At 31.9% G+C, this 14966-nt stretch overlaps 1 long non-coding RNA gene across 2 annotated transcripts in view; it reads left to right on the top strand.

The window, feature by feature from the left end:
* LOC148620999 (uncharacterized) overlaps window positions 1–14966 on the top strand; it is a 43452-nt gene that overhangs the window by 27804 nt on the left and 682 nt on the right. Inside the window, exon 2 of one of the 2 annotated variants that reach the window (XR_015920835.1) lies at window positions 14663–14776. This is a non-coding gene — a long non-coding RNA (uncharacterized LOC148620999). Of the gene's footprint in view, window positions 1–14419; window positions 14777–14966 lie in introns of those variants that run through there. The other variant, XR_015920834.1, reaches the window with a different exon arrangement.

The raw sequence follows: 14966 nt of genomic DNA, 5'->3' as shown, positions 1-14966 counted from the left end.
TTCTGACTTTTCAAATAAAAAATATCAATCACAACTTGTTTTTTAACAATATTAATGAAGAAATAGTTTTAAAAGTAATCATTTTCTGAGAAATTGGTCTATTTTTAAAAAATTATTTCTGACATGCCTCCCCCTTTTTCTTGATCACGTCAAAAATCCTAAATCTTTAAATTTTCACAAAAGGTGATATATTTGGCTTTAAATTTGTAAATACGGTGTTTTCACATTAAAACATGACCAGTAAAGGGCACCTAAAGCAAAAAAAGTACTCAATAATGGATTTTCCATGTTGCCATAGGGGAATGCTGATATGGCCTTAACCGCAGTAATGAAAGTGAGTTTTTCCTCATTTCTAACCTAATTTTTGCTCAAATCTATACAAAACTTGATTTCAAGTGCTTATTACCACCATATTTAGGTAAATATAGCCCTCAAAGTTTAATATTTGATATTTTTACTTAATTTTCTACACTTTTTACAAGATAGGACATAAAAATCAGCCAAAAAGACCAATTTTCAATAATTTGGACCTATAACTTAAAAAAATGCATATTTTGAAGGATTTTTGTAGTGTATTCCTCTCATGGCAAAGTTAACAAGATCTTCAAGTAGTTTAAAGCTATTTCAAAAAACTTTTCATTTTGCCATGGCTTCTACTTAAGGCTAAAAACCACTAATTCCACTTTCCATAGGCTTCTATGCTAATTTCACAATATTCAATGGCTTCTCTGGACTTTGCCTTAACTTTAACCTGCAGAGGACTATATATCAGCATGATTCTACATATGTCAGCTCACAATCCTCAGAATGGCATGTGGGGTTAGCAGACTTGCAGTGCAGTACTGGTCACCGGAAGTGAAGGGTCTATAAATAGCATGGGAAATCCCAGTGTTTTCACAAGATAGGGGTATATTTAAAAATCATTATGGAGATTAGGCTTCACATCACAAGAAGCAAAATGCACCTATAAAATGTACAGAAATGTTTTTCCTTTCAGAAACTGTTTAAATTTTTTAAATAAGATGAGAACTTTTTTCACAGCACTATGAGGAACAGGGGTAATTTCTGCGTAGGACTATTTTTGCGTACGTTCCAAATGCTCATTGGTTGAATTGGTGGTCTGTAACCTAAAGAGTCACTTTTTGTCTTAGAAAAAATAAATAACTATACAGGTATCTTCCTACACACATACTGAATGCATTTGCAAAGTTTCAGTGAAATGTGACAAGCACTTTTTTAAATATTTGATTTTTAAATATAGGGTAACCAAGTTGTGCGAGCAAAAAAGTGACAATATTCTACCATACTTAAATGCATTAAATATTTGCAAAGAACTTTTTCTGACTTTTCAAATAAAAAATATCAATCACAACTTGTTTTTTAACAATATTAATGAAGAAATAGTTTTAAAAGTAATCATTTTCTGAGAAATTGGTCTATTTTTAAAAAATTATTTCTGACATGCCTCCCCCTTTTTCTTGATCACGTCAAAAATCCTAAATCTTTAAATTTTCACAAAAGGTGATATATTTGGCTTTAAATTTGTAAATACGGTGTTTTCACATTAAAACATGACCAGTAAAGGGCACCTAAAGCAAAAAAAGTACTCAATAATGGATTTTCCATGTTGCCATAGGGGAATGCTGATATGGCCTTAACCGCAGTAATGAAAGTGAGTTTTTCCTCATTTCTAACCTAATTTTTGCTCAAATCTATACAAAACTTGATTTCAAGTGCTTATTACCACCATATTTAGGTAAATATAGCCCTCAAAGTTTAATATTTGATATTTTTACTTAATTTTCTACACTTTTTACAAGATAGGACATAAAAATCAGCCAAAAAGACCAATTTTCAATAATTTGGACCTATAACTTAAAAAAATGCATATTTTGAAGGATTTTTGTAGTGTATTCCTCTCATGGCAAAGTTAACAAGATCTTCAAGTAGTTTAAAGCTATTTCAAAAAACTTTTCATTTTGCCATGGCTTCTACTTAAGGCTAAAAACCACTAATTCCACTTTCCATAGGCTTCTATGCTAATTTCACAATATTCAATGGCTTCTCTGGACTTTGCCTTAACTTTAACCTGCAGAGGACTATATATCAGCATGATTCTACATATGTCAGCTCACAATCCTCAGAATGGCATGTGGGGTTAGCAGACTTGCAGTGCAGTACTGGTCACCGGAAGTGAAGGGTCTATAAATAGCATGGGAAATCCCAGTGTTTTCACAAGATAGGGGTATATTTAAAAATCATTATGGAGATTAGGCTTCACATCACAAGAAGCAAAATGCACCTATAAAATGTACAGAAATGTTTTTCCTTTCAGAAACTGTTTAAATTTTTTAAATAAGATGAGAACTTTTTTCACAGCACTATGAGGAACAGGGGTAATTTCTGCGTAGGACTATTTTTGCGTACGTTCCAAATGCTCATTGGTTGAATTGGTGGTCTGTAACCTAAAGAGTCACTTTTTGTCTTAGAAAAAATAAATAACTATACAGGTATCTTCCTACACACATACTGAATGCATTTGCAAAGTTTCAGTGAAATGTGACAAGCACTTTTTTAAATATTTGATTTTTAAATATAGGGTAACCAAGTTGTGCGAGCAAAAAAGTGACAATATTCTACCATACTTAAATGCATTAAATATTTGCAAAGAACTTTTTCTGACTTTTCAAATAAAAAATATCAATCACAACTTGTTTTTTAACAATATCAATGAAGAAATAGTTTTAAAAGTAATCATTTTCTGAGAAATTGGTCTATTTTTAAAAAATTATTTCTGACATGCCTCCCCCTTTTTCTTGATCACGTCAAAAATCCTAAATCTTTAAATTTTCACAAAAGGTGATATATTTGGCTTTAAATTTGTAAATACGGTGTTTTCACATTAAAACATGACCAGTAAAGGGCACCTAAAGCAAAAAAAGTACTCAATAATGGATTTTCCATGTTGCCATAGGGGAATGCTGATATGGCCTTAACCGCAGTAATGAAAGTGAGTTTTTCCTCATTTCTAACCTAATTTTTGCTCAAATCTATACAAAACTTGATTTCAAGTGCTTATTACCACCATATTTAGGTAAATATAGCCCTCAAAGTTTAATATTTGATATTTTTACTTAATTTTCTACACTTTTTACAAGATAGGACATAAAAATCAGCCAAAAAGACCAATTTTCAATAATTTGGACCTATAACTTAAAAAAATGCATATTTTGAAGGATTTTTGTAGTGTATTCCTCTCATGGCAAAGTTAACAAGATCTTCAAGTAGTTTAAAGCTATTTCAAAAAACTTTTCATTTTGCCATGGCTTCTACTTAAGAGTCACTTTTTGTCTTAGAAAAAATAAATAACTATACAGGTATCTTCCTACACACATACTGAATGCATTTGCAAAGTTTCAGTGAAATGTGACAAGCACTTTTTTAAATATTTGATTTTTAAATATAGGGTAACCAAGTTGTGCGAGCAAAAAAGTGACAATATTCTACCATACTTAAATGCATTAAATATTTGCAAAGAACTTTTTCTGACTTTTCAAATAAAAAATATCAATCACAACTTGTTTTTTAACAATATTAATGAAGAAATAGTTTTAAAAGTAATCATTTTCAGAGAAATTGGTCTATTTTTAAAAAATTATTTCTGACATGCCTCCCCCTTTTTCTTGATCACGTCAAAAATCCTAAATCTTTAAATTTTCACAAAAGGTGATATATTTGGCTTTAAATTTGTAAATACGGTGTTTTCACATTAAAACATGACCAGTAAAGGGCACCTAAAGCAAAAAAAGTACTCAATAATGGATTTTCCATGTTGCCATAGGGGAATGCTGATATGGCCTTAACCGCAGTAATGAAAGTGAGTTTTTCCTCATTTCTAACCTAATTTTTGCTCAAATCTATACAAAACTTGATTTCAAGTGCTTATTACCACCATATTTAGGTAAATATAGCCCTCAAAGTTTAATATTTGATATTTTTACTTAATTTTCTACACTTTTTACAAGATAGGACATAAAAATCAGCCAAAAAGACCAATTTTCAATAATTTGGACCTATAACTTAAAAAAATGCATATTTTGAAGGATTTTTGTAGTGTATTCCTCTCATGGCAAAGTTAACAAGATCTTCAAGTAGTTTAAAGCTATTTCAAAAAACTTTTCATTTTGCCATGGCTTCTACTTAAGGCTAAAAACCACTAATTCCACTTTCCATAGGCTTCTATGCTAATTTCACAATATTCAATGGCTTCTCTGGACTTTGCCTTAACTTTAACCTGCAGAGGACTATATATCAGCATGATTCTACATATGTCAGCTCACAATCCTCAGAATGGCATGTGGGGTTAGCAGACTTGCAGTGCAGTACTGGTCACCGGAAGTGAAGGGTCTATAAATAGCATGGGAAATCCCAGTGTTTTCACAAGATAGGGGTATATTTAAAAATCATTATGGAGATTAGGCTTCACATCACAAGAAGCAAAATGCACCTATAAAATGTACAGAAATGTTTTTCCTTTCAGAAACTGTTTAAATTTTTTAAATAAGATGAGAACTTTTTTCACAGCACTATGAGGAACAGGGGTAATTTCTGCGTAGGACTATTTTTGCGTACGTTCCAAATGCTCATTGGTTGAATTGGTGGTCTGTAACCTAAAGAGTCACTTTTTGTCTTAGAAAAAATAAATAACTATACAGGTATCTTCCTACACACATACTGAATGCATTTGCAAAGTTTCAGTGAAATGTGACAAGCACTTTTTTAAATATTTGATTTTTAAATATAGGGTAACCAAGTTGTGCGAGCAAAAAAGTGACAATATTCTACCATACTTAAATGCATTAAATATTTGCAAAGAACTTTTTCTGACTTTTCAAATAAAAAATATCAATCACAACTTGTTTTTTAACAATATTAATGAAGAAATAGTTTTAAAAGTAATCATTTTCTGAGAAATTGGTCTATTTTTAAAAAATTATTTCTGACATGCCTCCCCCTTTTTCTTGATCACGTCAAAAATCCTAAATCTTTAAATTTTCACAAAAGGTGATATATTTGGCTTTAAATTTGTAAATACGGTGTTTTCACATTAAAACATGACCAGTAAAGGGCACCTAAAGCAAAAAAAGTACTCAATAATGGATTTTCCATGTTGCCATAGGGGAATGCTGATATGGCCTTAACCGCAGTAATGAAAGTGAGTTTTTCCTCATTTCTAACCTAATTTTTGCTCAAATCTATACAAAACTTGATTTCAAGTGCTTATTACCACCATATTTAGGTAAATATAGCCCTCAAAGTTTAATATTTGATATTTTTACTTAATTTTCTACACTTTTTACAAGATAGGACATAAAAATCAGCCAAAAAGACCAATTTTCAATAATTTGGACCTATAACTTAAAAAAATGCATATTTTGAAGGATTTTTGTAGTGTATTCCTCTCATGGCAAAGTTAACAAGATCTTCAAGTAGTTTAAAGCTATTTCAAAAAACTTTTCATTTTGCCATGGCTTCTACTTAAGGCTAAAAACCACTAATTCCACTTTCCATAGGCTTCTATGCTAATTTCACAATATTCAATGGCTTCTCTGGACTTTGCCTTAACTTTAACCTGCAGAGGACTATATATCAGCATGATTCTACATATGTCAGCTCACAATCCTCAGAATGGCATGTGGGGTTAGCAGACTTGCAGTGCAGTACTGGTCACCGGAAGTGAAGGGTCTATAAATAGCATGGGAAATCCCAGTGTTTTCACAAGATAGGGGTATATTTAAAAATCATTATGGAGATTAGGCTTCACATCACAAGAAGCAAAATGCACCTATAAAATGTACAGAAATGTTTTTCCTTTCAGAAACTGTTTAAATTTTTTAAATAAGATGAGAACTTTTTTCACAGCACTATGAGGAACAGGGGTAATTTCTGCGTAGGACTATTTTTGCGTACGTTCCAAATGCTCATTGGTTGAATTGGTGGTCTGTAACCTAAAGAGTCACTTTTTGTCTTAGAAAAAATAAATAACTATACAGGTATCTTCCTACACACATACTGAATGCATTTGCAAAGTTTCAGTGAAATGTGACAAGCACTTTTTTAAATATTTGATTTTTAAATATAGGGTAACCAAGTTGTGCGAGCAAAAAAGTGACAATATTCTACCATACTTAAATGCATTAAATATTTGCAAAGAACTTTTTCTGACTTTTCAAATAAAAAATATCAATCACAACTTGTTTTTTAACAATATTAATGAAGAAATAGTTTTAAAAGTAATCATTTTCTGAGAAATTGGTCTATTTTTAAAAAATTATTTCTGACATGCCTCCCCCTTTTTCTTGATCACGTCAAAAATCCTAAATCTTTAAATTTTCACAAAAGGTGATATATTTGGCTTTAAATTTGTAAATACGGTGTTTTCACATTAAAACATGACCAGTAAAGGGCACCTAAAGCAAAAAAAGTACTCAATAATGGATTTTCCATGTTGCCATAGGGGAATGCTGATATGGCCTTAACCGCAGTAATGAAAGTGAGTTTTTCCTCATTTCTAACCTAATTTTTGCTCAAATCTATACAAAACTTGATTTCAAGTGCTTATTACCACCATATTTAGGTAAATATAGCCCTCAAAGTTTAATATTTGATATTTTTACTTAATTTTCTACACTTTTTACAAGATAGGACATAAAAATCAGCCAAAAAGACCAATTTTCAATAATTTGGACCTATAACTTAAAAAAATGCATATTTTGAAGGATTTTTGTAGTGTATTCCTCTCATGGCAAAGTTAACAAGATCTTCAAGTAGTTTAAAGCTATTTCAAAAAACTTTTCATTTTGCCATGGCTTCTACTTAAGGCTAAAAACCACTAATTCCACTTTCCATAGGCTTCTATGCTAATTTCACAATATTCAATGGCTTCTCTGGACTTTGCCTTAACTTTAACCTGCAGAGGACTATATATCAGCATGATTCTACATATGTCAGCTCACAATCCTCAGAATGGCATGTGGGGTTAGCAGACTTGCAGTGCAGTACTGGTCACCGGAAGTGAAGGGTCTATAAATAGCATGGGAAATCCCAGTGTTTTCACAAGATAGGGGTATATTTAAAAATCATTATGGAGATTCGGCTTCACATCACAAGAAGCAAAATGCACCTATAAAATGTACAGAAATGTTTTTCCTTTCAGAAACTGTTTAAATTTTTTAAATAAGATGAGAACTTTTTTCACAGCACTATGAGGAACAGGGGTAATTTCTGCGTAGGACTATTTTTGCGTACGTTCCAAATGCTCATTGGTTGAATTGGTGGTCTGTAACCTAAAGAGTCACTTTTTGTCTTAGAAAAAATAAATAACTATACAGGTATCTTCCTACACACATACTGAATGCATTTGCAAAGTTTCAGTGAAATGTGACAAGCACTTTTTTAAATATTTGATTTTTAAATATAGGGTAACCAAGTTGTGCGAGCAAAAAAGTGACAATATTCTACCATACTTAAATGCATTAAATATTTGCAAAGAACTTTTTCTGACTTTTCAAATAAAAAATATCAATCACAACTTGTTTTTTAACAATATTAATGAAGAAATAGTTTTAAAAGTAATCATTTTCTGAGAAATTGGTCTATTTTTAAAAAATTATTTCTGACATGCCTCCCCCTTTTTCTTGATCACGTCAAAAATCCTAAATCTTTAAATTTTCACAAAAGGTGATATATTTGGCTTTAAATTTGTAAATACGGTGTTTTCACATTAAAACATGACCAGTAAAGGGCACCTAAAGCAAAAAAAGTACTCAATAATGGATTTTCCATGTTGCCATAGGGGAATGCTGATATGGCCTTAACCGCAGTAATGAAAGTGAGTTTTTCCTCATTTCTAACCTAATTTTTGCTCAAATCTATACAAAACTTGATTTCAAGTGCTTATTACCACCATATTTAGGTAAATATAGCCCTCAAAGTTTAATATTTGATATTTTTACTTAATTTTCTACACTTTTTACAAGATAGGACATAAAAATCAGCCAAAAAGACCAATTTTCAATAATTTGGACCTATAACTTAAAAAAATGCATATTTTGAAGGATTTTTGTAGTGTATTCCTCTCATGGCAAAGTTAACAAGATCTTCAAGTAGTTTAAAGCTATTTCAAAAAACTTTTCATTTTGCCATGGCTTCTACTTAAGGCTAAAAACCACTAATTCCACTTTCCATAGGCTTCTATGCTAATTTCACAATATTCAATGGCTTCTCTGGACTTTGCCTTAACTTTAACCTGCAGAGGACTATATATCAGCATGATTCTACATATGTCAGCTCACAATCCTCAGAATGGCATGTGGGGTTAGCAGACTTGCAGTGCAGTACTGGTCACCGGAAGTGAAGGGTCTATAAATAGCATGGGAAATCCCAGTGTTTTCACAAGATAGGGGTATATTTAAAAATCATTATGGAGATTAGGCTTCACATCACAAGAAGCAAAATGCACCTATAAAATGTACAGAAATGTTTTTCCTTTCAGAAACTGTTTAAATTTTTTAAATAAGATGAGAACTTTTTTCACAGCACTATGAGGAACAGGGGTAATTTCTGCGTAGGACTATTTTTGCGTACGTTCCAAATGCTCATTGGTTGAATTGGTGGTCTGTAACCTAAAGAGTCACTTTTTGTCTTAGAAAAAATAAATAACTATACAGGTATCTTCCTACACACATACTGAATGCATTTGCAAAGTTTCAGTGAAATGTGACAAGCACTTTTTTAAATATTTGATTTTTAAATATAGGGTAACCAAGTTGTGCGAGCAAAAAAGTGACAATATTCTACCATACTTAAATGCATTAAATATTTGCAAAGAACTTTTTCTGACTTTTCAAATAAAAAATATCAATCACAACTTGTTTTTTAACAATATTAATGAAGAAATAGTTTTAAAAGTAATCATTTTCTGAGAAATTGGTCTATTTTTAAAAAATTATTTCTGACATGCCTCCCCCTTTTTCTTGATCACGTCAAAAATCCTAAATCTTTAAATTTTCACAAAAGGTGATATATTTGGCTTTAAATTTGTAAATACGGTGTTTTCACATTAAAACATGACCAGTAAAGGGCACCTAAAGCAAAAAAAGTACTCAATAATGGATTTTCCATGTTGCCATAGGGGAATGCTGATATGGCCTTAACCGCAGTAATGAAAGTGAGTTTTTCCTCATTTCTAACCTAATTTTTGCTCAAATCTATACAAAACTTGATTTCAAGTGCTTATTACCACCATATTTAGGTAAATATAGCCCTCAAAGTTTAATATTTGATATTTTTACTTAATTTTCTACACTTTTTACAAGATAGGACATAAAAATCAGCCAAAAAGACCAATTTTCAATAATTTGGACCTATAACTTAAAAAAATGCATATTTTGAAGGATTTTTGTAGTGTATTCCTCTCATGGCAAAGTTAACAAGATCTTCAAGTAGTTTAAAGCTATTTCAAAAAACTTTTCATTTTGCCATGGCTTCTACTTAAGGCTAAAAACCACTAATTCCACTTTCCATAGGCTTCTATGCTAATTTCACAATATTCAATGGCTTCTCTGGACTTTGCCTTAACTTTAACCTGCAGAGGACTATATATCAGCATGATTCTACATATGTCAGCTCACAATCCTCAGAATGGCATGTGGGGTTAGCAGACTTGCAGTGCAGTACTGGTCACCGGAAGTGAAGGGTCTATAAATAGCATGGGAAATCCCAGTGTTTTCACAAGATAGGGGTATATTTAAAAATCATTATGGAGATTAGGCTTCACATCACAAGAAGCAAAATGCACCTATAAAATGTACAGAAATGTTTTTCCTTTCAGAAACTGTTTAAATTTTTTAAATAAGATGAGAACTTTTTTCACAGCACTATGAGGAACAGGGGTAATTTCTGCGTAGGACTATTTTTGCGTACGTTCCAAATGCTCATTGGTTGAATTGGTGGTCTGTAACCTAAAGAGTCACTTTTTGTCTTAGAAAAAATAAATAACTATACAGGTATCTTCCTACACACATACTGAATGCATTTGCAAAGTTTCAGTGAAATGTGACAAGCACTTTTTTAAATATTTGATTTTTAAATATAGGGTAACCAAGTTGTGCGAGCAAAAAAGTGACAATATTCTACCATACTTAAATGCATTAAATATTTGCAAAGAACTTTTTCTGACTTTTCAAATAAAAAATATCAATCACAACTTGTTTTTTAACAATATTAATGAAGAAATAGTTTTAAAAGTAATCATTTTCTGAGAAATTGGTCTATTTTTAAAAAATTATTTCTGACATGCCTCCCCCTTTTTCTTGATCACGTCAAAAATCCTAAATCTTTAAATTTTCACAAAAGGTGATATATTTGGCTTTAAATTTGTAAATACGGTGTTTTCACATTAAAACATGACCAGTAAAGGGCACCTAAAGCAAAAAAAGTACTCAATAATGGATTTTCCATGTTGCCATAGGGGAATGCTGATATGGCCTTAACCGCAGTAATGAAAGTGAGTTTTTCCTCATTTCTAACCTAATTTTTGCTCAAATCTATACAAAACTTGATTTCAAGTGCTTATTACCACCATATTTAGGTAAATATAGCCCTCAAAGTTTAATATTTGATATTTTTACTTAATTTTCTACACTTTTTACAAGATAGGACATAAAAATCAGCCAAAAAGACCAATTTTCAATAATTTGGACCTATAACTTAAAAAAATGCATATTTTGAAGGATTTTTGTAGTGTATTCCTCTCATGGCAAAGTTAACAAGATCTTCAAGTAGTTTAAAGCTATTTCAAAAAACTTTTCATTTTGCCATGGCTTCTACTTAAGGCTAAAAACCACTAATTCCACTTTCCATAGGCTTCTATGCTAATTTCACAATATTCAATGGCTTCTCTGGACTTTGCCTTAACTTTAACCTGCAGAGGACTATATATCAGCATGATTCTACATATGTCAGCTCACAATCCTCAGAATGGCATGTGGGGTTAGCAGACTTGCAGTGCAGTACTGGTCACCGGAAGTGAAGGGTCTATAAATAGCATGGGAAATCCCAGTGTTTTCACAAGATAGGGGTATATTTAAAAATCATTATGGAGATTAGGCTTCACATCACAAGAAGCAAAATGCACCTATAAAATGTACAGAAATGTTTTTCCTTTCAGAAACTGTTTAAATTTTTTAAATAAGATGAGAACTTTTTTCACAGCACTATGAGGAACAGGGGTAATTTCTGCGTAGGACTATTTTTGCGTACGTTCCAAATGCTCATTGGTTGAATTGGTGGTCTGTAACCTAAAGAGTCACTTTTTGTCTTAGAAAAAATAAATAACTATACAGGTATCTTCCTACACACATACTGAATGCATTTGCAAAGTTTCAGTGAAATGTGACAAGCACTTTTTTAAATATTTGATTTTTAAATATAGGGTAACCAAGTTGTGCGAGCAAAAAAGTGACAATATTCTACCATACTTAAATGCATTAAATATTTGCAAAGAACTTTTTCTGACTTTTCAAATAAAAAATATCAATCACAACTTGTTTTTTAACAATATTAATGAAGAAATAGTTTTAAAAGTAATCATTTTCTGAGAAATTGGTCTATTTTTAAAAAATTATTTCTGACATGCCTCCCCCTTTTTCTTGATCACGTCAAAAATCCTAAATCTTTAAATTTTCACAAAAGGTGATATATTTGGCTTTAAATTTGTAAATACGGTGTTTTCACATTAAAACATGACCAGTAAAGGGCACCTAAAGCAAAAAAAGTACTCAATAATGGATTTTCCATGTTGCCATAGGGGAATGCTGATATGGCCTTAACCGCAGTAATGAAAGTGAGTTTTTCCTCATTTCTAACCTAATTTTTGCTCAAATCTATACAAAACTTGATTTCAAGTGCTTATTACCACCATATTTAGGTAAATATAGCCCTCAAAGTTTAATATTTGATATTTTTACTTAATTTTCTACACTTTTTACAAGATAGGACATAAAAATCAGCCAAAAAGACCAATTTTCAATAATTTGGACCTATAACTTAAAAAAATGCATATTTTGAAGGATTTTTGTAGTGCATTCCTCTCATGGCAAAGTTAACAAGATCTTCAAGTAGTTTAAAGCTATTTCAAAAAACTTTTCATTTTGCCATGGCTTCTACTTAAGGCTAAAAACCACTAATTCCACTTTCCATAGGCTTCTATGCTAATTTCACAATATTCAATGGCTTCTCTGGACTTTGCCTTAACTTTAACCTGCAGAGGACTATATATCAGCATGATTCTACATATGTCAGCTCACAATCCTCAGAATGGCATGTGGGGTTAGCAGACTTGCAGTGCAGTACTGGTCACCGGAAGTGAAGGGTCTATAAATAGCATGGGAAATCCCAGTGTTTTCACAAGATAGGGGTATATTTAAAAATCATTATGGAGATTAGGCTTCACATCACAAGAAGCAAAATGCACCTATAAAATGTACAGAAATGTTTTTCCTTTCAGAAACTGTTTAAATTTTTTAAATAAGATGAGAACTTTTTTCACAGCACTATGAGGAACAGGGGTAATTTCTGCGTAGGACTATTTTTGCGTACGTTCCAAATGCTCATTGGTTGAATTGGTGGTCTGTAACCTAAAGAGTCACTTTTTGTCTTAGAAAAAATAAATAACTATACAGGTATCTTCCTACACACATACTGAATGCATTTGCAAAGTTTCAGTGAAATGTGACAAGCACTTTTTTAAATATTTGATTTTTAAATATAGGGTAACCAAGTTGTGCGAGCAAAAAAGTGACAATATTCTACCATACTTAAATGCATTAAATATTTGCAAAGAACTTTTTCTGACTTTTCAAATAAAAAATATCAATCACAACTTGTTTTTTAACAATATTAATGAAGAAATAGTTTTAAAAGTAATCATTTTCTGAGAAATTGGTCTATTTTTAAAAAATTATTTCTGACATGCCTCCCCCTTTTTCTTGATCACGTCAAAAATCCTAAATCTTTAAATTTTCACAAAAGGTGATATATTTGGCTTTAAATTTGTAAATACGGTGTTTTCACATTAAAACATGACCAGTAAAGGGCACCTAAAGCAAAAAAAGTACTCAATAATGGATTTTCCATGTTGCCATAGGGGAATGCTGATATGGCCTTAACCGCAGTAATGAAAGTGAGTTTTTCCTCATTTCTAACCTAATTTTTGCTCAAATCTATACAAAACTTGATTTCAAGTGCTTATTACCACCATATTTAGGTAAATATAGCCCTCAAAGTTTAATATTTGATATTTTTACTTAATTTTCTACACTTTTTACAAGATAGGACATAAAAATCAGCCAAAAAGACCAATTTTCAATAATTTGGACCTATAACTTAAAAAAATGCATATTTTGAAGGATTTTTGTAGTGTATTCCTCTCATGGCAAAGTTAACAAGATCTTCAAGTAGTTTAAAGCTATTTCAAAAAACTTTTCATTTTGCCATGGCTTCTACTTAAGGCTAAAAACCACTAATTCCACTTTCCATAGGCTTCTATGCTAATTTCACAATATTCAATGGCTTCTCTGGACTTTGCCTTAACTTTAACCTGCAGAGGACTATATATCAGCATGATTCTACATATGTCAGCTCACAATCCTCAGAATGGCATGTGGGGTTAGCAGACTTGCAGTGCAGTACTGGTCACCGGAAGTGAAGGGTCTATAAATAGCATGGGAAATCCCAGTGTTTTCACAAGATAGGGGTATATTTAAAAATCATTATGGAGATTAGGCTTCACATCACAAGAAGCAAAATGCACCTATAAAATGTACAGAAATGTTTTTCCTTTCAGAAACTGTTTAAATTTTTTAAATAAGATGAGAACTTTTTTCACAGCACTATGAGGAACAGGGGTAATTTCTGCGTAGGACTATTTTTGCGTACGTTCCAAATGCTCATTGGTTGAATTGGTGGTCTGTAACCTGAAAATGATAGCACTTTCCGTATATCCGTTACACCTTTCATTTCGTGCATTATAAAGCTAGGACATCGTTGCTTCTAGCAGATAATTGAGTTGATAATTCGACTGTCTTTGTGGATATAAACCACTAAAATCCCCCAAAAATCTTTCGTAACACAGTTTTAGCCAATCATTTGCACGATATGAGAGACACTGACCATCAGCTGACTGTTCCTATACTTGGTTTAATTTTTTCGTGCTAACATATATACTCAATACTGTTAGACCCGGTTTGCACTATATTGGGCGTTAAACCCCAAAAAACAAACACTCTTACGTGGTATTTGTAATTGTAATTCCGCACTGAGGAGTTTCTTATTAAACGCCCTTGGCTATCATTTTGGGTCTCTTACGGACAGTGTAAAGCATCGAAGCGTATACACAATCCCCGAGCATAGTCATACCCGTGAATGTGGGTCATGGTGTATTCGGGGATATTATAGTAGTCATGTGACCACGTTCATTCGTTCAATTCATTAAAGATTTGATGTCGATCCGTGACCTAGTAATCCAGTTTGTGATCTGCACGCTTATATTGTACAGCCTACAGCATGTGCGGAATCTTTGACCCAGAAAAATACTTTTCAGGATAAAATCAACAGTTTCAAGTGCATGATGTTTCAAGTCTTGACGAGAAATCTTCAAGGCCGAAAAAAAATTAAGTTATGTTTCCGATCACCATTCTGAAATTTTGTGCGGTCGGTAAGTAGGGATTTATTTTTATTTAAACCTTTTGAAATGAAATAAGTCATTGTAGTGACACCAAACTCAGAATACAATGAAAACCAAATATGCAAAGACTAAACAACTACATTGTAATAATTTTAGACTTAGTCCACGGCCAAATCTCTTTTGGGATTCGCCGCTTGAGATATTTTTTGTTTTGATGGCG

This window comes from Perna viridis, chromosome 3, assembly GCF_037379345.1.
Source record: "Perna viridis isolate PV_CMFRI_1.1 ecotype Kerala chromosome 3, ASM3737934v1, whole genome shotgun sequence".
Classification (NCBI taxonomy): Eukaryota; Metazoa; Mollusca; class Bivalvia; order Mytilida; family Mytilidae; genus Perna; species Perna viridis.
Note: the sequence above shows the minus strand (reverse complement) of the source record. Positions and strands in the feature narration are given on the sequence as shown.